General features: G+C 40.7%; 1 protein-coding gene across 1 annotated transcript in view; it reads left to right on the top strand.

Annotated features, from left to right (window-relative positions):
* The first annotated feature begins 589 nt into the window (after positions 1–589).
* PDE4D (phosphodiesterase 4D) overlaps positions 590–24359 on the top strand; it is a 550822-nt gene continuing 527052 nt past the window's right edge. The window contains exon 1 of the mRNA XM_015848747.3: positions 590–722. The gene's annotated coding sequence lies outside the window, so the exon portion shown is untranslated. The remainder of the gene's footprint in view (positions 723–24359) is intronic.

Below are 24359 nucleotides of genomic sequence, written 5' to 3'. Positions count from 1 at the left end.
ATACAGATGGTTTTTTGGTAAGAGCTGCTCATTAATGCACCGAGCAGCCACCTGTGGTCAGAAAAGGGGAAAAAAAAAAATCTCACTCTCATCAGATTTTATGGAAGGGCTTTTCACATTTAGCAGTAACATTACATTTAAATTAAGAGCAGGATAGCACTGGAACAATTGCATAGGAAATATAAATCCGGTCTGCATATGTTTCTGCCAACAACATGTAAGAAAAAATAAAAATAAAAATCACCTCCTGAGAAGGGCAGTTCTCTTCTGAAATGTGTTGTCTGATACCAAAGTATTTGAATATAATTCTATGTATCTGAACACAATGGAAGATCTGCCTGTTGATTGAAATTTATCCTGTTTATTTCAGCTGTGGAGCTGTGATTTTCCTTTTCCCTCCTTGTTTCGTGTTTCCTTCTCCACACAGAAAGCAATCCCGGATAAGCAGATTAATACGTGGGATAGCTCCTCTACATTGTTCTGTGCCGCACTTCCAGCTTTTCGTAGCCAGTTGGACTTGTTAGGAGGAGCTAACCGATTGGTTGTTTCCTGGGCTCCGTTTCATAAATTATAGCCAGCATGCATGAGCATGATTCCTACAGTTGCAGTAATCCAGAGGCCTGTCAGTTCCTGACTTCATGCGTGTTTATTCCTACTTGTTTTGTAATATTGCCCTGGAATTTCCTGTCTTAGATAGTTTGCTATTGCATCTTCAGGACTCTGTGAGTAATTTTGACTTTTTCAACTTCGATAATTATATATTGTAAACAAGAATGCTTGTGTTTAGAATGTAGTTCATTAGCAACTAAGAATTGCACTTCTGTACTGTATCATCTCATGTACAGTTATCTTTGTAGCTTTCCTCTTGCTAGGGTTAACATTGTTTCAACATGTTGCATGTGGTCAGTGCAGTTGGGGTTCATTCATTTATGAAACGGGCTGTGTTTGTTCCTCACAGTATTTGTGCTTCTACAGTAAAACACAGTGATGCTGCATTACAGCTTGCTTGTACCTAATCAAGGCGTATGGTGTGTTTTATGCTTTCGTACTGTTTGTACACTGTATACTAGTAATTGTGGTTGAGCTATTGAAGGAATGCACAAAATTCCTCATGTACTCTATTATAAAGAACAAACATTTCCCTCCTCTCCCCCCCCCCACCCCCCCCTGTCTTCTCTACATAAGAGCAGAGATAAAAAACAAAACAATGAAACAGAAACAAATAAACAGCAAAGCAGTGGTGTTAACATCTGGTATTTAAAACAACTATATAGCTTAATTAGCCTCCCCCCTCCCCCCCCCCCCCCTTTTTTTTTTCTTTTCTCTTTTTCATGTGGTGCTGTAGTGCTTTTCTTAAGCTGTTTGGGTTGTTTCTGTAGTAAGCTGAATGCCAGCATGTTGGTGTTCACACATTTAAAAACAGAATCTCCGCACACTGAATTAGAAACCAGTGGGAAATGCTGTTCAGGATCTGTAGTTTAATCTGATGGAGTTATCACAGTGACTCCCTGGTTGGTTTCCTGTGTGACTGGGGCTTAAAACAATGGAGCAGTAGATTGAAATCAGAAACTAGAAAGCTACCAATCTAGTGCTCTACACCTCTCCTGTAAATGCTGCGAGGTCATATCCATTGCTATAAATGCATTAGTTCACCTAAAGGACTTTCCACACTGCTTGTTTTTTCTACTGGAAACATAATTTCATTGTGCGGTGCAGTAAAGCCAGCATTTGTGGGTAAACAGCTTAGGTTCTGCTAAGAACTGCATACTTTCTGCTGGCAGGACAGCAGCCTTCGTTATTTCTTATCAGCTTTCCTTCTTGAAGCTGTAACTTTTCAGTTTTTCAGTTGGATTTGTGTGAGCAGATAATTCTAAAACAGCAGAAGTTCTTCAGAGAGCTGACTCACTCAGTGTAGTGAGTATGATAGCTTCCAGGGGCTTAAAATGCTTTTGCAAAACTTCTGTAAAGTCCATTTTGTAAGCAAACCTTGCTCTTCTGTAAGAGAAGAATAAGAATGCAGCATTGGCAATTCAGTTATCCCTTACTGTACAATTCTAATTTCACATAGTGTTTGGTTACATTTTAGTTAACTCTTGAGTTTATGATCACTATTGAAGTAGAACAGTTTTGTATTGGTAGCCTTATGCTTATTGATCTGTTTGTAAGGAAGATGTGTGTGTATATTTCTTCAAAAGGTCAGTCACACCGTCCTGCAGCAAACGCAATGCTGCTGTTGCACATCTTGCATTGCAATTCTGAGAATCTAGCAGGCCACAGAATGAAAGTCAATTCTGTAGTGACACTGTTGAAAGTACTAGCATTGGATGTGGCTCAGCAAAACAAATTCCTCTGAATCACTTCATGAAGTTGAACAAAAAAATGTTTTGCTTGCACAGGTAGTATTTGTGATAACTTCTGTCAGCTTTACCTTACTGGTCGGGTATAGTAAATAGCTATACTGTTTATAAATGTACTACAAAACCTAAGCCATTGAGAAATTCATTATACTAGGAAGGTATGCAATCAGTGAGCTGATGTAAAAACTGCTCTTTCTATGAATATTTCTGAAATAAGAAATCATAAGATGTGAAAAGTTTGTTTTAGCATTGTTACTCGGTGACATATGCAAAACTTGGACAGTGTGGTGGTGTGGGCTGAACAGTCAAGTCACATGTCACTTCTCCATTAAATGAATGTTATTCATTTAATGTAGTCATGTTATTTAAGTCTGAATTGGGCTATGCTACTTGAGGTCAACAGAAATGAGATACACTAACTTATGGAAAAAAATCATTAATATTTTAGGTTAGTTTTTTAAGGCAATATGCGTGCTGCGATGTCAAAAGGGGTGGCGTGGAAAATTGAGTACATGAAGCTGAGTACATGCACTGTTTCAGTACCAGACCTTTACTGATACAGAATTCTCTAGGTAAGATTTGAAATCTAACATACTGCAAGCAGTGCCTACAGGCTGGATCAAAGCCCTTTTGTGCTGGATGCTGTTCAAACAAGTAGTAAAAGGCAGTCCCTGCCCTTACGAGATTATAAACCAAACATGATGGTAGGCACAGGATGGAAGTACGCACGGTTTAAACATAACCTTGGGCAAGTCATGGCAGGTCAGCAGCTCAAGGAGGAATGAAATCCTGGGATATATCTGCTCAATAACATTGTATTTGACATATAAAGAAAAAGAAAAAGAAGTGGGGTATTGGTGTTCCACATTAGGGCATCTGCTCAATCCTAGAAGCAGCATGGATATGTTGTAAGCAACATAATCAAGTCTTTTCTCAGGACTAAAGCAGAATTTATATGCAATGAATCTTGTGCCATTTAATGTATATTTGTTTTCCTAATTCTGAGTTTGGTGCCTGCTGGACTATACACTCTTCTCTTGAGGGAAACTTTGTCCCCTGATTTGTTAAGTGAGCATTTTACATCCACTTTAGGAAGCCCAAAGAGCTATGTTTTTCAGAACTCTTCCAAAAGTTTTTCCCAGTTGCTTAGTAGAGAGTCTCAGACTTGTGTTCTTGTTTAGGACGTGCCAGAAACTTTTCTGTGTAAATTCAAGGAAAAAATACTCATTATAGCTTGGGTATAACCAGTACCCTGAGCCCTACTGACTGAATGCAAGGTACAGATGAAGAAATGGTTTTGTATGTTTTTTGGAAGAGCTTATGGAAAGAACTAAAGTCCCCTTTAAACTGAAGTTTGCTGCACTGCTGTGCTATTGAGTTATCAGTGTAAGCTCACGTGTCCAATCCAGAAAGACGATTTATGCAAAATCTCCAATGTGCTTTGGAAAATTCTTCCGTAAACATTTAGCTTACGAATTTTCAGAACTGTCTGCTCAGTCCAGCACACAATGAATCCTGCTTTGTGTCTGTGTTAGGGGCTCCTGATGGCAGTTAACTGTAAACCATTTGCAGCCAGTAAAACATTTTTTTTTCCGTTTGTGCTTCATAGTGCCAGATGTCAGCCCTGGGAAGAAGCTTTCATCCCAAAACTGAAAGCAGACAAACAACAAACAGGCAAACAAAACCACCTCCTTCTTCTTCAGAAAAAAATGTGCCTATCTTTGGCCCTGCCCTTCATGCAGACAACTGCCAAAAGCGGTCCTACAAAGCCACATAACGGTGCAAGCCCTGCAGACTTAAGTCCCAAGTGCTGGGAATTAAGCACATATTCAAACACGTAGAGGACCTGCAAGGGTCTTCCACTGCTTTTGCAATGTAATTACTTGAATTATAGCAGAAAGTAACTTAGAGAACATCACTGTTTTATCTTGGAAATCTTCTTGTGCACCTTGGTTTTACAAATTCAAAATGCTTTGGCTTCATGGAATAATGTATCAAAACGTTTGGGTTGCTGTTGTTTTATGTTACCATCTATCTTTCACAAAAAGCATAAAGGGCTCATAACAAGAAATTCAGAGTTCACACACGCAAAAAAGTGAACTTTGCCTAAAGTGAACTGAATTTTTACTTCTCTCTCTCTTATTTATTTATTATTATTATTATTATTTTTTTTTTACAGCAATCAGTTCACATTCCTAAATTAGCTCTGTGCAATGCAAAGATTATATCAGAGTTGGAAAATAAGTAGCTGAAGATAAATTAAAAAAAAATATATATATTCTTTTTAAATGAGAGAAGTGTTGCTTTCTTCCTTGCTGACTGTTAGGAGTTAAAACAGCCTTGGAAAAAGAATGTAACCACATCAGAACAATAACACATTATATCCTCTTAAGACAGCATAGATGTATCTGTGATATATGTGTTCTGGCAGAGCACTCATCAGATTCAAAGCTGTTGAGTTCGTAGAGAGAGGAGGGGAGAGGAGAAGAAAGTCTGCAGGGAAAAAAAAAGTTCCAATTTTATTTGGCAATAGGAGGAAATCAAAGGAAAGAAATGGGAATGTTGAAGCTAAAATTATCTGTTCAAATGAGTATCTTCAAAGCATCTTGAAAATATTGTTTTATACTTTTAAACAAAGCATGTGACACATCTTTGCCCTGAGGGTAAAAGAAAAATATTCAGGTAGCATTACTAATGAGGCAGCTATGGCATGCTTGTATAATGCTGCTACACTGACTTTCTGAGAAAGGTAATATGGTGAGTGACTTCAAAGTTGTACGTGTTGTCATTCATCTCAGGTGAGCATTAATGTTTGTGTACATTAAGGAAATCTCCAGCAAAAACAGTGCAGGTTGTTTGAATGTATTCACAGTCTCAGGGTCAAGCATAGGATTGCTTTGGTTTCATTTTGTACATCTGAAGAAGTTACAAACTGTTCTTGTGTGCCTGAGTGAAAGTAAGTGCTGCTGCACAAAGGAGAATACAGATGCGTTTTGCTTTTCAGGCAGTAACACATTCTCTCCCCAAGTAGCAGAGCTGCTGGCTGCTGTGCAGAGAACTCACTGTTCCTTCAGGGTCTCGCTGGAACTTGCTGTTCTCTGTATTAGAAACGATACTGTCTTCTGCATTAAAAAGTCTGCTGAGAGACTTTACCTGCCTCAGTGACTCAGAGATCCAGCAAAGCTCACGTCTGTATTAGCCTGGGATTTGAGTTAAAGCACACTCACAGTCCGTTAGCTTTCGTTTGATGCATCATATCCTATATATGATCTCATGTTTCTCTCCAGTGCTGCTAAGCCCATGAAGACCAAAAATGTTCTTGAATTTTCATCATGAGAGGTTCTCAGTGAAGGCTGCAAGTATACTGTATGAACCCTACCAGGGTCAAATCTAAAATCAATCCAGTTCAGTAATAGGTTTGAAAGATGATAAAAGGAGAGAAATAGCAATGTGTGTCTTGGTATTATCTGTATTCTTTCTGCTTGATGTGTGTTTGGAAGTTGCCAGAGGGAAAGTTAAAATCTGAAGTGGAGGATGAAAAGTAAGATGACTCCATGGCCTCTGACAGAAAAGATTCCAGATGGAGATGCTGTAGGTCCTGCATAGTTGCAGGACAGTTTGATGCATAAACTGAGCTGGCAGAGCCTGAAATAAGCTTTATACCTTATGCCTTTGCCTGAAGCTTTATATCTTTCTACCGTTTTTGTTTATTTGTTTGTTTTTAAATTGCAATTGATCACTGTATGTAGATATCTGAGACAAGAGGAGTGAGGAAGTCATTTGCTCTTACTATTCAAGATTTTCAGACTGAGTCAAGAGGTTCATCACAATAGTTGTACTTCCCTTTTGCTTATTCTGTCTTAGACTAAAGTATAGGCCTTCACTTAACATAAATCTCCCTAGCATCATCATTTCTATAGCATAAAAATAAGTGGATTTTTGCAGGTATTATTTATAATGATATAACCTCAAAACAAAGTTTTGAGTTATGTGTGTGTTGTATGCATATAAAAATACACAGTTACAGATAAAAATCTTACTTTTTTGCTAAATTTATGTGCTGTTTTTAAATTGTAGATGTAAGAGTTCATTCAATTTGCACTGTAATGCTTTTAGTATTAGTGTTTAAAATGTATATTAAGCAAATTGTAAATGTAGTCTTTCTATTTTTTGTCTTGCTATGAAGAGATTTGATCCTTCTTAAGCAGTTTGAAGTTTGGATTTTGGTGGTAAGAGATGAAGATTCATTAATTTACAGGCAACAAATCTGTATTAATCTCTATCCTTATGCCTCTTCTTACCTGCCTCCTGAGTAAAGCAATACAGAAGAGGAAATAAATTTGTATGAAAATGCCTTTTCTACTTTCTTTTTTCTGTGATACGTATGTGGACATAAAACTGCTGTGGTGCGGTGACCCTTACATGTATAAATAATCACCACATGCAGGAAAGCTATAAAATCCAAATTAGATGTGTAACCACTCTTAAATTAAATCAAGGGCTGGATTTTTAATCTTTCTACTTTTCAGTGTCTGAATGCTCTATACGGCTTTTGGATTCAACTCACATGAAGGCCTGAACATCTGTGGCTCATCCACTTAAACAGATGGCAAGATCTGTGATGTCCCAGGCATTCGCAGCGTCTGGCGCAAATGTGTTTTTACATCCACCTATGTTTGACCATTAAAAAGCTTGGCCTTGTTCCAGACTTTTGGTATATAAAATTTCTATCTGCGTGTTATGTTTGAACTTGAGGGACATAAAGTCTGTTATTTGCCTCTGTTATCTCCATATTGATGTTTTCTATAAAGACATTTAATTATGAAGAGAGGGGTATTTGTTAATTACTGACCCGTTTTATGGTAGATTCCCATATAATAGATATAGCACAGCATGTGTGTATACAGTAAAACAATTAAGTGAGATGTGAAAAGATCGGCTATTGATAAGCCACACATTTAATTAAAATGAAAAGGTATTGGATCATCAACCTGATGTTCTGCTAATCAGCACTGTGGATTTTTTATTTAAATGCAATTCTCTCTTTGCAAAGCCTGTTGCTCTGAACAGTCTCCTGATTGCAAAACAAAGTTTGAGAACATAAACCTCAGTCATTACAGCCATTTCCTGAAGCCTTCTCACAGCAATAACACTAAAGTTCTTTTTGAAAACATTCACATTCAGTCGCCTGGTCTTGTGCTGATCTGTGGGAATGCTGTTATGTAGGATAACCCACAGGAAGAGAGTGATACTATTGGCATTTCCCAAAAAGTGCAATACAGGCTGAGCAAGTGGCAGTTTTCTAGAAATATTTCTGTGCAAGAAGAATAATGGCAGAGAGCATTTAAAATCATACATATAGGTAGCACTAGAAAATAGCTTTATCATGTAATGGGCTTATGGGGCTTTCTATTCTGGGTTGTAATAGGGAAAAAAAAATAAAATTAAAAAAAAAATAAATGCAATATCAGAAATGGAGGGGAAAGGCATTTTTCTGTAGGACTTTTTGCAATGGTTGTTGGTGTAGTTGGTGGTGTGAGGATGAGTCTGGAAAAATGTATGCTACAACACTTTCAGAATCCATTAATTGAAAAGCCGGGAAATGTCTTCCTCTCTTAAGAATGCATTTAGCAATTGTACTGAGATTTGAAGGCAATGCTTTATGGCTTGAAGTCTTGGTTTTTCTGGAGACGTTGCACTGGCTTCTTTCTGAAATGCTACACTTACATGCTGTTTCTAAATGGGAAAAAACCTGCTTACTTTGGATATTATTTTCCTCTAGCTTCAGCTACCAGCTTTAATTCTATCTCTTAGTAAGTTTCATTTCAGCTTAAGAGCAAAATATCACCTTCCAACTCTGTTACTAATGTGTGATAAAATCATTATAAATACTTTACAGTGCTGGCTAAGATACTAAGGTTTTTAATATAATCCCTGGTCTCAGATAGTCTTGATCTGTCTCAGCTATGTGGAGCATTACTTTAAAATTCCTCTCTTCATTTGAAGATTTTCATCCTCAGAATGTTTTCATGGCTCATCACAGTTGCCACGTTCAGAGATATTAAGAAATTTACCACGTGTGTTGTGCAAGCATTAAGATGGCCTGTTCTGGAAAAAAACACCCTTATTGCCTTCAAAGTTTATTCTCCCTAAAATCTCTTTCTTCATGACTTTTTGTATCAAAATTCACTGCAAGGTGGCCACTAGAAGTTATAATTATGCTTTTTGATAGCAAGCAAAGTTGGTGGTGTTAGTGGGATTGATTTATATATCTATTTACTTATTTTTTATTTGAAATGGTAGCTGTTTGCAAGGCTGCTGTGTCAGAATTCTTAACGAAACAGAGATGAAGTAAACTCTGGACTTGCGGCACAAATCTTGCTCAGCTTTGGGTTCTATAGCCTAAAAATATTATTCAGGCTTTTAGAAGGGGAAAAATGTATGTATAAATATATATTTATATATGTTATTATTTATTCATGGGAATATATACTCATGCATACTTCCCCCTCTGCATCTCTTGAAGAGAGCAAGTGAGATAATGTTGAAATTATGCTTTCTTGCAGAAAATCTTCTGAAGGTGAAATTTCCATAGTATGAAATGTGATGTGTCCACTGTGCTCTAGAGTCTGGCAGGAGCATACAGCAGCAGTATTTGAGGGTATGAAGCCAAGGCGAAGGGAGGAAAATCTGGTGAACCCTTGTTGGATCTTCCTGCTGGGAATGACCCTTGAGAAGTGCCTCTGTTTCTGTTGTCCCTGGCCATCATGCTAGATGACAGTACTGTTCCTTCAAATGTATTTGCAGCTTCTGGCTTTCAGGCATACAAATCTGCCCACTGCATCTGCCTTTTCATCTTACAGAGCAGTATTTTTTTTTTTCCAAGTAGCTTCTCAGCCTTCTTCCACACCAACTGACCAGCTCCCTGATCATCTCTCTGCTTGTTCAGGGAGGCAGGCTCTCACCAACTTACTGTGCTATGTTTGCCTAATGAAGGGCAGTTCCCCACGGAAAAACCTTTTGGGTATGAGGAATTCCTCTTCCTGGCATAGGGATTATGCTTTACTTCTTGTGGAATGCGTGCTGCTTGCAGCACCTGCTGTGGGCTTGATACAGGGCTTTGTATCTACAGTTTTGGATGTGGTCCAGTACTACACAAGTACTTTAATCTGGATCAAGTTTCAGCCTTTCTGGGAGGAAATATTTTATCATGTTGAAGAGTAAAAGATGGTTCATTGAAATGAAGGGCAAAGATAGTTTACAGGAGCAAACATGTGGAGGCTGCTAAAAGAACAGGGATAGCAACAAGCTGGGATTAGGACAGTGTGGGGGGTGGAGGACATAAAGATAAGTGTTTTGAAAACAGCTTGAGGACATTTAGTGATTAAGTGATAAGATGTCCACAAGGCTAGTTAGAATTGGTTTGGGGACTACCCCTCTCACAGGGTCAGAATTTTACAACAAGGAAGACGACAAGCCTTCATGAGGAAGATGATGAACCTTCATCCCATGACCACCAGGAGGAGACCCCCACTGCTCACAGTACATGCGCAAGGGGGAGTGACTGTATGCTGAGGGGTTCTTGGAAATATCATGATGAATATATATATGAAATCTGGGAAAATCATTGATTATGTATTAGTTCGGCCTATATCTGTTCCAAACTTTTGCCCTACAGCTGTGCAGGTTAGGAGGAGCAATCCCCCTTGCATCCAGTGTGCGTGTACTGCTGAAATAAACATACCTGCTATATCTCTTGGGATACAGAATTTGATTTCCGCATGCCAATTTGGCACCACAGATTGGATGCCCTCTGTTCAGCTGTAGGACTGGCTGAGGGGGGGGGATGCCATTGGCATGTGATGATATTTCTTGGAAGGACTCCCCTTCCTCAACCAATCTCTACAGGAACAGACAAGGACCATCCATCAGTGGACTAGGTATGTGTACAGAAATGGCGAACTTGTAAGTTGTGAGGAGGTGTCCTGTGCAGAGTATGAAGGAGCACATATGCTCACTCCCCTGAGGAACCTGAGCTCAAGGTTTGGGTTGCCAGCTGGGGTGGGAAGGCTCCTTGGGGGAGCTCCCACGAAGGGGACCTGTAAGTCATACTTGAGGAAAAGAGTAATAACTTTCCCTTAGGTGACTGGTAATAGGACGGACCTAGGTTCACCCCTCCTATGGGGACAGGATATAATAGGTATGCTGTCAAATAATAATGTTAGTTCTCCTGACTGTAATAGTGGGAGTTATTTATTGTGTGATCATCATTACCATCTTTTCTGTGTATTTGGTACTGTGTTTTTAAATTATTGTTAATCGAAACATTCAGATTTCAATTAAGCTGGCATTGTGTGTGATTGCGAGTGCGTGTGTTGAATACTTGAGATTTGGCATAGCTGCAGGGCAAATGCAGAGTATAACGATTATTGTTGTCTGACTGTCTGTTTGTATGTTTTGTATGGATTTATAAACGGGAATGATGAACACATAGAGGGATGCCTGTTCCATTTGGGGAATGAGTGTCAACCCGTTTATGTACTATTGTGTTCTGCTTGTGAGGAGGTGTGAGGGAGGTGGGTCAGTGCTGGTTCTGTGGTGAGGTGTTTGTAACCAAATGATACAGATGGCTGGGGGAAAGTTATACAGTAGTAAGGGTTTTTGTGAGAACTGAAGGACTGTATTGTTTGATTTGTAGGTTTTGAAGGGAATGGGACGAAGTGTTTTGATGGTATAAGGAAGTGTAATTTTTAATGGTATATGGGAGTACAACTGAGGGTATATGGAAGTGTAAATGAGGGTACAAATAGTGGAAGAGTGTTCAAAGGAAAAAGGGTTAAAGAGAAAATGAATTTATCTTCACTAGCATGAGAGCAATCCCGCCAACCCACCATAGACTGTTCCCCCACAAACTGAACTCACAGAGTGAGAGAGAGAGCCAGGGTCAGAGTCTGCTGCTGTAAATAGCGCTGCTTGCAAAGGGGGAGGTGCAGGGGATAGGCACTGAAAGTGAGAATAGCCCTCATCTGCAGAGATTTAGAAAATCCGAAATCCCAGTGTTATCACTGGATGCCTCTGGAGAGAAGGAGGTGAAACTGAAATATGATGTTAGTAATTTATGTAATGATGAGAGTTTGGAAAGTGAAAAAGTTTGGGAAGGACACAGGCTGAGGAAAGCAAAGATGAGCAAGGTGTAACAGGGATGTCAGGATCAAAGAGAGGTGAACGACATGAGTAAAAATCACAAAACTGACTGGAAACAGAGATAGTAAGGAAATTGTGAATAACAGTAGCTGTTAGAGTTGTGGCTCTAGAGCAGAGCTATTGGACCCAGAGATTCCCTCAGAAAAACGTAGTGGGAAGTCTGGAAAAGCCCAGGGAGGGCTCCACCCCCACTGGACCAAAAGGTGTGCAAACTGCAGGAAAAGGGAAATTGGTGGAGAAATCCTACCAAACTGAATGAGAGGGAGCCATCTCTGATTGCGAAAGCTGAATGATGGTAACCTGGGAAGTTTACCCTGGCACATCCAATGGTTAAATTGCAGCTAGGGAAGCAGGATAAATAGGTTTATTTTCTGGTGGATACAGGTGCCTCTTACCATAGATGATTTTGTAACAGTAGTAGGAGCCCAACACGAAAAAGCTTGTTTTGTGGGATCAATTAAATATAGGATGAGAAAACAAGTAGGAGTACATAAATATTTGTACATGTGAGGTTTGCTAAAACCGTTACTCTGGCAAGACATATTAGAACAAATGGATGCAGAGATTAAATTCAGTAAAACTGGAGCTAAGGATCAAATGGTATTAGCTGATTGAAAACTGTAAGTTTGACTTTAACACAAACTAGGAAAAACAATTTTGTACCCCCAAAAGTTACAGGAATCTTAAATAAGGTGCTCTTATTAGTGGAGGTATCAGGGATACTTGGCAGAGCCAAAAATGAAGCCCTAAATAGAAGTTAAGTCAAAAGCAAGAACCAGCCCAGTCAGGTAAAGCAGTGCCCTTTGAGGATATGTGACTGCAGAAGTACAAAATAAATAATATGTGACTTTTTGGAGTTTTGATTACTAATTGAATGTGAATCCAAATGCAATACTCCAATTTTGCCAGTTTTTGCCAAATTTTTGGACAGCAAGTGCTATAGTTTGGTACAAGGCTTGAGGGCAAGTAATAGAATTGTTGATTGCGTACACTCAGTGGCATCAAATCCATGCACTTTATTAATCAAGTTAAGGAATGAGTAGGTGGAGTTTTCCTTCTGGATTTGAAGGATGTCTTTTCTGCCTGGTTTGGCCAAAGGAAGCCTAAGTTATTTGCCTTTGAATAGGAAAACCCTAATATGGGGAGAAGAGACTCAGTTAACCAGGACAGTGTTACCCAGAGTTGTGAGAACAGGTTAATGATGTTTGAGAACTGGTCTGAGACCTGAATTCCTCCATCCCAGGGTGGATCTCTACGGCAGTGCATGGATGCCACAGCAACAGGAGAGGACTATGTGCAATGGACTGTAGGACTGTTTGCTGAGTTTCTTGGTTTAAATGATTATCAAGTTTTTCAACAGAAAGCACAAATAACTCAGCAGCAAGTGACATATTTGGGATATGAGATTACAGCTGGACTTTGCACCTTAAGGACTGCCAGGAAAGAAGCCATCTGCCAAACACCTAAGCTGCAAACTGCCAAGGAACTCCATACGTTCCCAGGAATTGCAGGATGGTGCCAACTGTGGATACACAGCTACAGCTCCAAACAGCTTGATGAAGTGAGTAAGGGAAGGCCAGGGTTCCTGAGGGCAGTGGCTGCACTAGTGCTCATTATTCAAGAAGCCTGTAAATCTATGCTGGGCCAAAGAATAACAGATTTAATATCTCATTCAGTGTTTACTGCATTGGAGGTAAAAGTTTGGTGGGGGGGCATTGGCTCTCACCCCAAAGACTCCTGAAATACCAGGTCATCCTGGTAGAGTAGGATGATGTAGAAATAATTATAAGTAATATTGTCAATACAGTATCTTTCCTCAGTGAAACTCCTGGAGAACCAATATTCATGATTTGCACCCAGCTTGTGCACATCGCTGAAACAAGCATAGCTGCTCTATATCTCTCGGGCTATAGAGTTTGATTTCCTCACGTTAGCGTTGCTTCAGGGAAGCAGCTGATATTCATAAAAAGTCAAAAGTCCAAAATTTGGATCAATAGTTCCTTAGGAAATCTGAAGTAACATACTGATGTTGATTCAGGGAGTTAATTCATGAGCAGACATTCTGTGAACAGAAAATTGTTTCTGGCTAATAAAAGGTACAATACCAGTATATCATATACATTGCATATACAGTGTACTATTCATGTGACTGAGTGGAATAATTCTAGCCCTGGAACTACAATCAAAACGTAGAGGTGCTGCTTTGAGTGTGAAATTTTACTGACACATGTACCAAATGTTTTAGTGCGCTATACTCTGTGATGATTAGTTTCACTAATGGCTGAATTAAGACAGTTGAATTGAGAAGCAAATCATATCATTGTGATAGAATGACAACTTATCATAATATACTGGTTTTATCATTGTTCCTTTTTTTCCTTCCTAGCTGCTACTTAAATTCATTTTCTCATCATTCAGATATGTACGTCATCAGCTGTCAAACAGTAATTTTGGAATTCAGTTACTCAGTTTTATCTATAAAAGTCAGTGGAATAGCTTATATAAGACCATGTAAATAATCAGGTTGCAAATAACCTATTTTAAAAGCACAATGGTAAAAGCATTTACAGTATTAAGCCCTTCATGAAATGATTTTAAAACCTGATTATTTTGAAAGCCCTAGATTTGAACAAAGCCATGGGCAGGCTTGACACCATACTCAGTTCTAAAAGTCAAGAAACAATGATGTTTTATATTTACTGTGCATCCAGTACCTGATTTCAATTCTGATCTCTGAAACTAAAGTGAAGATCACAGAAAACATGCAGCTGCAGGAAGACTTTAGGATTACTGCTGCCAGTTATTACTCTGCAGATCACTCTATAAAGGAAAAGGAACAGTCTTGGGCAACCATTTCAGATACACTTTCTGCCTGCTCTGCAGAATCATGGGTTTAAATTCAGGTTTTTTAAAGAAGATTTTAGTCTGCTGATTACATCTGTCTGTGTGTCCACGTCTCTCCTCTTCCTGTACTTCAGTCTAGTCCTCACCTTTGACAATTTCTCCTGTATTTCCTTTTGTCAGTCTATTACAGAATTTTCTCTCTTCTCATTAGCCATATTGATTTTAATTCCTACTTACCTCTGTTATTCCATCCTTCCCATCACTTCTCCATGTCAATCTTTATCTCTTCTTTCCAGGCACTTTGACTCCCTGATGTATTGCCATAGTTCAATACTTGCCATGACTCAAAATCATGATCAATCTTGAGGAGAGTCTTATTGGTTAAAAATACCTGCACCTGCTCTGTATTTGGGATATCAGTCCACTACAACTACCTTGTTGTAGGCATGTCAGCTGCACTGATAATGGAGCTGCAAACATACAAAAAATAAAATAAAATAAAATAATTTCAGCAATCTTGAAACCTATCCACAAATTCTTTTGTCAAAACAGAAAGGACAGCTGCATATTTTTCACTGTTCACATAACTGTGTTTAGCCAGTGTATCACAATGCATGAAATAACTTGCCATAACTTAGAAACAGAAATCAAACAAATCATAGAATTGCTGAGGTTGGAAAAGACCTTCAAGATCATCATGTCCAACCACAACCTAACGATACTACCCTAACTCTAACAACGCTCTGCTAAATCATGTCACCACATCCAAATGGTTTTTAAGCACATTCAGGGACTGATGACTCAACCACCTCCCTGGGCAGATTATTCCAGTGCTTAACAACCCTTTCTGTAAAGAATTTCTTCCTGACATTCAACCTAAACCTCCTCTGGCTCATCTTGAGGCCATTTCCCCTCATCCTGTCACCTGTCACTGCTCTCACTGCAATCACCTTTCAGGTATTAGAAGAGAACAATAAGGTTTGCGTCAGTGTCTTCTTCCCTGGACTAAACAGCCCCAGTTCCTTCAGTCTCTCCTCATAGGGGATATTCTCCAAGCCCTTCACAATCCTTGTTGCCCTTCTCTGAACCTGCTCCAGCACCTCAGTGTCCTTTCTGTACTGAAGTACCCAAAACTGAACACAGTACTCAGGGTGAGGCCTCATCAATGCTGACTACAGCGGCAGGATTTCTTTCCTAGTCCCTTTTTGTCAGGCAGCTTTCCATCTTCTTCTCTCCAAGCCCATAGGTTTGCCTGGGGTTGCTGTGACCAAAATACAGGAACCAACACTTGGCCCTATTGAAACTCTTAGTTTACCTTTGGCCCACTGATCCAGTCTATCCACGTCCCTCTGTAGTGCCTTTCCGCCCTCCATCAGATTGACACTTCCCTCCCAACTCGAGCTGGCACTGCCCTGATTTCAGCTCAGACTGCGCCGATCACACACTGATGTTAGGTTCTGTGGGAGATAGGTGCACACCACAGGTTGGGGCCAGCTGCTCAGCAAAGCACAGCACTGCCATGATGGCATGAGCCGCATGTGTCCTGCAGGTTGGACACGCCTGTGTTTAGGGAAATGGCACTCCAAACAAATAATGTTTGGCGAAATTTATCAGCAACTGAAAATGGATTCACATGAGAAGAGCAGTAAAGGAATTTAATCTAAGGGTTTTGTAGCCTGAGGACTGTTAACAGCCCTTATCCTGTGAGCCTTGTGCTGTTTCCATGAGGATGATAAGATATGTGTTGTGAGCTTCAGAAAGCTTTGGGAGGGGAAGCCCCTAGCATCAAAGATGTGGTGGGATGAGGCTTTATGGCAGCCAGTTTTATGGTGATTAAATGACGGCCTCTGTGGCAGTACTTTCTGCTATGCTTTCTCTTGTAGATGGGAGTTGTTTTACACAGTTGCCCCTAAACAAGCACAGGTGTTTGCTGTAGTCTGACAAAGCACAGCTGAGTACATGCATTAGCTTGGCTTGAGCTACAGCTGACCATCTGGACCCTGAATTTCTAAAGGATTCTTTCCAAATCAGGCTTAGTGTTCCCCTCTGCTTCATAGTCATCTGGTTTTAATTCCATTTCTTGGGAAATATGTTACTGATATGTACAGGGCAGATTCTGTACAAAGAGCAATATTTTGCCCTTAATATAGAGCTATTTTATAGCAGTCTTTATTTATTTACTTATTTATCAATCTAGTTCAAATAAAAACATGGTTCTCCCAACTCCTGTGTGCACTGAAAAGCATTTTTCAAAGCTTTGCAAAAGCTTTTAAGCAGAAATGGAAGCTTTAAATTCAGGATTAGGGTGTTAATTTCTCACACCAAATATTTTAAGGCGGTTGTGTAAATCTTGTAAGTGCCACCAATTTTGTATTTCTTAAAATAAAAAAAAAAAAAAGAGAAATCCGAGGTAATACTTTCTATTTCCTGCTTCACTGTACCATGTGGATTGTAAGTGATAACAGAATAGAATAATTTGGTTTAAACAAGACAGATTTACAAAAGTATCTCCCTAGATCCAGTCTCTCCTCTCCAGAGTGAAGTCAGGAATGAATCTTCATCTCGAAATGTATCTCAGAGCTGTCTAAAAATATTTTAAAGTGCACAGAGTTCTCTCAATTCCTTGAGAGAATACCTATTTTGTTGAACATCCAACTAATACTTGTGACACTATAAACTTGTACGTGCACCATAAAATCAGGAAAATATTATGTTTTTGTTAACAATCTTCTGTATCCTTTTATAGTAGATAAAATTACAGGTTGAGTTTGGAATGGACCTCTGGGGATCAACACCCAGATCAAGCAGGGTCACCTAGAGCAGATGGCTCAGGTGCATGCCGTCAGCTATCTCCAATAATGTTTCTGAAATCTTATTTTACTTCTCTATTTTTCTATTATCAGTATATTTCCCCAACTTAAGCTTTTAGGAAAGTACCTATTACCCTGTATTTGGTAGGGATATAATTCCTCTGGTGGGAAGATATTTTTCCCAGTGATTTTTCCCTAAAAACAACTTGTGTTCCTTAGATGAAATAGGGACAAAAGTTCTAAGGCTATGGGTTATGGCTAAGTTTGATAATTCTTTTAGAAATAAGTTGGGAGGGGGGGAGGGGGAAGAGGGAAAAAAAAAGGGATTTTCTCTGGGCTAACTCAGTTATCATAGACACAGAGACCTGAGATAGCACTATGTCAACAAAATATGATAATTTACAATAAATAACAAGGATGTCCTGACTCTAGCCAGCAAAAACTGGGGCAAACAGGAAAGAAAAACATGTATCTGAGTTTATCCCCAAACAGTTTGCAGAATAAAGGTTATTATCATTAGTATGCATCTCTAGAATGAACAGGCTCACTCTTTGTTGACCGAAAGATAAAAGATCTGCAGATCTTTGTATGTATTTCTATAGTAAAAATACACATTGCCATATTGAGAAGAATGTAGTGGTAAATACTTGGATATTTACCCATGGTGGAGTACTGCCTACCCTACTTTGTTCTTTACTTTTGTTGTTCTTCCTTTATTGAATGTTTATATATTGCACAGCTGCTGGCATTTGTAACTTTCAGATTAATCTCTGTATGCCCTTTGTTCAGATATTACACTGCACTGAAGGGAGGAATGTGTAGAATAAATCTTTTTAAAAACAGTAGATAAAGTATGTATACTAAAATGTTGTTTATATGATTTCATTAAAAGTTGTAAGTATTTAGAAACTGCTTTAGACTGAAATAGGAAGTCAAGTGATGGACTTTGCTGACCGAAATAGTCTTCTTCAGTGATGAGGAGAACTCGAGTGACAGTAACAAGTTACAGTCCTGCAGGAATATCTCACATCATCAGCTACTCTTTTTTAAAGCCTAAGTTAAATCTGTAAATACTTGGCATTGGTTGTATCTGAGCTGAGTTTTGTCAGAAGATTTTGTGAGACACGTTTCTTAAACAAGAGCTCACATCTCTACCTACTAAGTGCATGTATTGTCTCCACGGAGTGCCATCATGATAAAATACAGGATGTATTTTGTGCTTAGTGGGCTGATGTCCCAATTAATAAAACAGCTGCAGTGGATGTAGTCTATCCAGATCTCCCTCTGCAGATACTTTCTGTGCTACAGAATCACATAGGATGGAAAAGACCAGACCAAGCATGGTGACTCAGTTTTCCTGCACATGGCATATAACAGTACTGAAGATGACCTGCTCCGTGACCTTCCCTGGCAGCAGGGTCGGACTGACAGGTGTGTAATTCCCAAGATCCTGCTCTCTGCCCTTCTCATAGATGAGCATCATATTTGCCAGCCTCCAGACTACTGAGTCCTTCCTGCTAGTCCATGATTGTTGGTAAATGATTGAAAGTGTCTAGGTGAGCACTTCTGCCAGCTACCCCAGTACCCTTTTTTGGATCCCGTCTGACTCTGTAAGATTAGTGTATGTACATTTCTCCTTGCATTAAGAGAGTTTCATTGTGCTAGATTCTGTTTTTGTGCAATATCTCCATCTCTTCAACACAGAGAAAGACCTTGTGCCGGACACAGTACTCCTGCAGGCCTGGCATCCCCAGCATTGAGCAGAAGAGAAGAATCCCCTGTCTCAGCCTCCTAATGCAGCCTTCTTTGCCACAGGCTCACATTGCTGGTTCATGTTCCATTTGGTGTCTCCCAGGACCACAAGGGGCTTTTCTGCAGACCTAAGAGGGAACAGCTGCAGAAACAAAGTGGGGAGAGCATTGCAGGCTGCACAGGTCACTGTCTCCAGAGGTGGGGTAGTCCTTGTGGGCTATGAGACAAGAGCATTTAGTGATGGGCAATTGTTATGAGGAAACGCCACTCAGAGGCTTGTGGAAATGTGTGAGGTTCCCCAAAAGCTTTCCTGGGGAAGGTCTGAAGGTGGGAACATGGGAAGCTGGATGAGGAAGGAAGCAGGGGGCTCAAGGATCTCACTTTTCTCTCTGTCAGAATCTCAGCTCCATGGAGTGCCACAGTGGTAATATAAAGGATTCCCTTTGTGTTTAGATGGCTGATATGCTCCTTGATAAAACAGTCATAATGACTGTTGGTCTGAATTGGCTGAAGATGAGCAATTGGACAACAGGGGCCATGTAGAGTCTGCCTGCAGGCTCAGGCTGATTCTTTAGCACTTATTTATGTGTCATTTATTGTAGTCCTTAACCTGCTGAGTGTTTATAAGTCAAAAAGGTAGATTTGGCTAAATAATGCTGGGTTTCCAAGGGAAGAACATTGTAATGTTGGATATTAGGAAAAGTTTTGTTTCAGAAAGAGTGAAAAATGGTAAGGTATTGGAAGAGTCTTCACAGGGAAGTGGTGGAGTCACCGTCCCTGGAGGTGTTCAAGAAGTGTGGAGATGTAGCATATGGTCATTGAGGGACACAGTCTGTGTGGATGGTGGTAGGCGATGCATCAATGGTTATACTAGATGACCTGGGCTGCAGCTCTGGCAGGGGGGTATGCACCACTTACCCTGGTCATGACAAATGCCTCCACTCAGATGGAGCTTCTAAAGGAAGAAGCATTTTGCAGACCATGCTCTGTGGGAACTGGCCAGACCTTACTCCCAGAGCAGAGGCGAATGGCAAACTCTCCTGTGTAAGATGTGCCCAGGTGAAGGACGTCCTGCAACAGCTGACTGACCTACGGGAAAACAGTCAAACGGATGTTGTGATAACAGGGAGGCAGAGACAGAGTCAGCCAGATTAACATGCAGCCTGCACTGAATCCACAGTCTGGGGCCAAACAGCCTCAAACTCCCCTGCTGGCATATCCAGCTGGAGGGGAAACAAACAGTGATGAGAAATGCCAAATTGCTGTGAGAAAGACTAACAAGAGGAAAAAGCCTGCTTCGAAGGCTGAGGTGCCTCTGCAGAACCACTTCACAGCTCTCCAGGCTGAGGAGGAAAAAGAAACAATAACAAGTAAGTTGTCTGGACTGAGTAAGGCAGCCAGACCTCCCTGATGCATAACAACTACCGCAACTAAGAAAAAGCAGTGGGTGATAGTGGTGGGAAATTATCTTTTGAGGGGTACAGCAGCATCCATCTGTTGCCCTTACCTGGGATCTAGAGAGATCTGCTGCTTTCCTGGGGCTGCTATCAACTGTGTGACAGAGAGACTGCCAGACCTTGTACGTCCCACAGACTACTACACTCTGCTGCTGTTTCCCAAAGGCACCAGTGACACAACTGTCAGTAATCTGAAGAATATCAAGAGGCACTACAAGGAGCTGGAAGCAGCAGTGAAGAACTTGGGATAACAGTAATCTTCTTGTCGGTCCTCCAGGTTAGGGAAATGGGGAAGGAAAGGTCTGACAGAATTGAGAAATCAGTAAATGGTTAATAAGGGAGTGGTATTGTTGTGAACAGGGCTTTGGCTACTTACATCACAAAACTAATTCTGAGAAATCTGGTCTTTTGTGGGATGATGAGGTTAATCTGGGCAGACCATATTTGGCAGCAAGCTTTCCAAATTTGATGAGGATGGCTAAAGCGATAGAATTGCTGGGGGTCAGGATCCTGAAATCATCCTGAAAGGCTGATGGTGCTAATGGATGCCCTGGGCCTGGAGCTGGATCACAGGCCAGTAAGACAGCACCTAAGGCATGGGATAAGGGAACTCTAATTGGTAAATCAGCCTCAGAAGGAGCTCAACTCAAGCGCTGGTACACCAATGTGCAGAGCATGGGGAACAAGCAGGAGGAGCTGCAGGCATGTGAATTCCTATTGGGCTATGATGTCATTGGCATCATGAGACATTGTGGGATGACTCACACAACTGCAATAGATGGTATAAAGTCTTCAGGAAAGACAGAGAGGGGAGAAGGGGAGGGGGCCCTCTGTATCAGTGACTACCTAGAGTCCATGGAGCTCCACATAACAATAAACAAGGAGCTGATAAAGAGCTAATGGGTTAGGGTGAAAGGGAAGACAGGGGAAGGAGACTTTATAGTAGGGGTCTGCTACAGGCAACCTGATCAGGAAGACCAAGTGAATGTGGCCCTCTATAAACAGATAAAAACAGCTTCACATTCACAAAACATGGTCCTCATGGGAGACTTCATCCACCCTGATATCTGTTGGAGGGACAGTATTAAAGTGCAACAGAAAACAAAGAGGTTCCTGGAATGTGTTGTTGAGAACTTCCTCTTCCAAGTAGTACAGGAATCCACAAGAAAAGGTGCTGTGCTTGAACTTGTCCTCACCAGTGAGGAAGAGCTGGTGACTAACATGAAGGTCAGGGATAGCCTCAGCTGCAAAAAAAAAAAAAAAAAAAAAAAAAAAGGTGGAGTTCTAAATTGTTAGGGTGTCAAAGAGGATATACAGCAGACTTGCTACTCTGGACTTCAGGAGCGCAGACTTTGAACTCTCCAGGGAAATGTTTGGCAAGGTGATGTGGGAAAAAGCCCTGGAGGGAAGAGGGGCCTGAAAAAGCTGGTCAGTATTCAAGGACCATCTCCTCCAAGCCCAGAAGCAGTGCATCCCAAGATGAAAGGCAGGCAAGAATAGCAGGAGGCCTCGGTGAATCAACTAGGAACTCCTGGACTAGCTCAAAAAGAAAGCCTATAGGGAGTGGAAGCAGGAACAGGTTATCTGAGAGTACTACACAGAAGCTGTTAAGGCAGCCAGGGATCAGGTTAGGAAAGCTAAAGCTCAGACAGAATTAATTCTAACTAGGGACTTTAAGAGGAACATGAAGACATTCTAGAGGTATATCAGTGATAAAAAGAAGGTCAGGGTGGATGTGGGCCCTTTCTGGAAGGAAACTGGAGACATGGTCACAAGGGATACAGAGAAACCTGAGGTGCTCAGTGACTTCTTTGCCACAGTCTTCACTGTCAAGGGCTCTAGCCACATCACCCAAGTTGCAGGAAGCAATGTTAAGAACTGGGAGGAGGCAGATCTCCCTGTTGTAAGTGAAGATGAGCTTCGAGACCACCTAAAAAACCTGAAGATGGAGAAGTGGACCTAACGAAATCTATCCTTGGGTTCTGAGGGAGCTCAAAGATGAACTTGCTGAGCCACTATCCATCTGCTGAAGTTTCCTGATTGGAAAAGGAGAAACATAACCCCCTATTTTCAAGAACAGGGGAAAAAAAAAAAAAAAAAAGATCCAGGACTTGCCAGGGGCTATGCTGCTCCTGAGCTCTGTATTCCTGCAGTGCAAGTGGGGAACACTGGTGGTGTCACTACAGAGTGCCCAGAACACTGAGGACTGTCAGGGAAGGACTTGCCCCTTGTTGCATTCATGGTCAAGTTGTCTTGTTTAGTCTCCTGAACAGTGAAGAAGTGTTTTCTGGTGTTAGTCTGAACCTCTATCTGCTGTGTTCCATTGTGCCCATTGCCTCTTCTTCTGTCACTGGTCACCACTGAAAAGAACCTGGCTCCATCTGCTTTGCACTCTCCCTTCAGATATTCATACACCTTGATGAGATCCCCTGAGCCTTCTTCCTGATGAAGAGTCCCAGCTCTCAGCCTTCCATCATAGGAGAGACACTCCATTTGCTGCTTTACCTTAGTGGCCTTTTCATAGAAATTCAGAATCATGAGGATGGATAAGACCCTATAGATCAAGTCCAACTTTCCACTTAACACTACCAAGTCCACCACTAAAATGAGTCCCTAAGAGTCACATCCATAGGTCTCCAGTGCCTCCAGAGCTGGCAAATCCACTCCTTCCCTGTGCAGCCTGTTGCAATGCCTGATCAGACTCTCTGTGAAGAAATTATTCTCAATATCCAACCTAAATCTCCCTAGAGTTAATTGAGGCCCTTTCCTCACATCCTATCACTCTTTACCAGATAAGAGATTGATGCCCATCTGTCTGCAGCTTCCTTTCAGGAAGTTGTAGAGAGCAATGAGGTCTCCCCTCCTTTCCACTAGACCAGTCAACTCTAGTTCCCTCAGCTGTCAGTCATAGTTCTTATGTTTCAGTCCCTTCAGCAGCTTTGTTGCTCTTCTCTGAATGAGCTCCAGAATCTCCATACCCTACTTGAAGTGAGGGGCCTGAAGCTGGCCACAGTACTTGAACTGCATTCTGTATAAGCAGGCCAAGGACAGGACAGTCACTTTCCAAGGCCTGATGGCCACCTGATTTCTAATGCAGGCCAGGAGACACTGGTCTTCTTGGTCCACTTGGCACATGTCTGGCTTGTGTTCAGATAGATTTTGACCAGCACCAAGAAGTCTTTTTCTGCTGGACAGCTTTCAAACTGATCTCCCAGCCTGCACCACTGCATGGAGCTGTTACAACTGGGGAGAAGTGCCTGGCTTTTAGCTGGTTGAATGTCATACAGTGGGGTGCAGCCCATCAGTGCAGCCAATTCAGATTCCTCTGCAGTTCAACACTTCTTTTCAACTTGATGTTGTCTTTAGATTTACTGAGGAGTGCTCAGCTATTCCACTGCTTGCTCATCTACACAATAAATGTTTCCCAGTGTTCAGAGAGAACCTTTGTCACTAGTGTTTCATTGTGCCCACTTTACTCTTCTCCCAGAATCACTGCAATTAACCTTTATTGGGTGGCTCTTAAGCTTTCCTGCTATGACGAAGAGATACACTCCATCATCTTATTTACCTTTGCTGAACTCTTTCCAGGAGCTCTGTTAGGTTACTTTTGAAGTTATATGACAAAGGTTTTTTAACCTTCTCTCTCTCTCTTTTTTTTTTTCTTAATTTTTTTAATACACATTTGCATTTTTGAAACTGCAAACAATTAGTAAAAGAAGACAAATTCAAATTTGCCCTCATCAACTAATAAGAAGATTTTGAAAATGAATGAATTGTAATATTTAAGTAAATGGTTTGAATAATGTGACTAAGATTATAGTATTGTGAGCTTTTTTATCTTCTTTTTTTTTTCTTTGTCTGTGATTGTAATTGGAAATATGAATTATTCTTCTTTTGTCATCCCTCTCATTCCTCACCATCAAGTTTTCAGGAAA

This window comes from Coturnix japonica, chromosome Z (genome assembly GCF_054131305.1).
Source record: "Coturnix japonica strain WE chromosome Z, WE-NBRP24, whole genome shotgun sequence".
Classification (NCBI taxonomy): Eukaryota; Metazoa; Chordata; class Aves; order Galliformes; family Phasianidae; genus Coturnix; species Coturnix japonica.
Note: the sequence above shows the minus strand (reverse complement) of the source record. Positions and strands in the feature narration are given on the sequence as shown.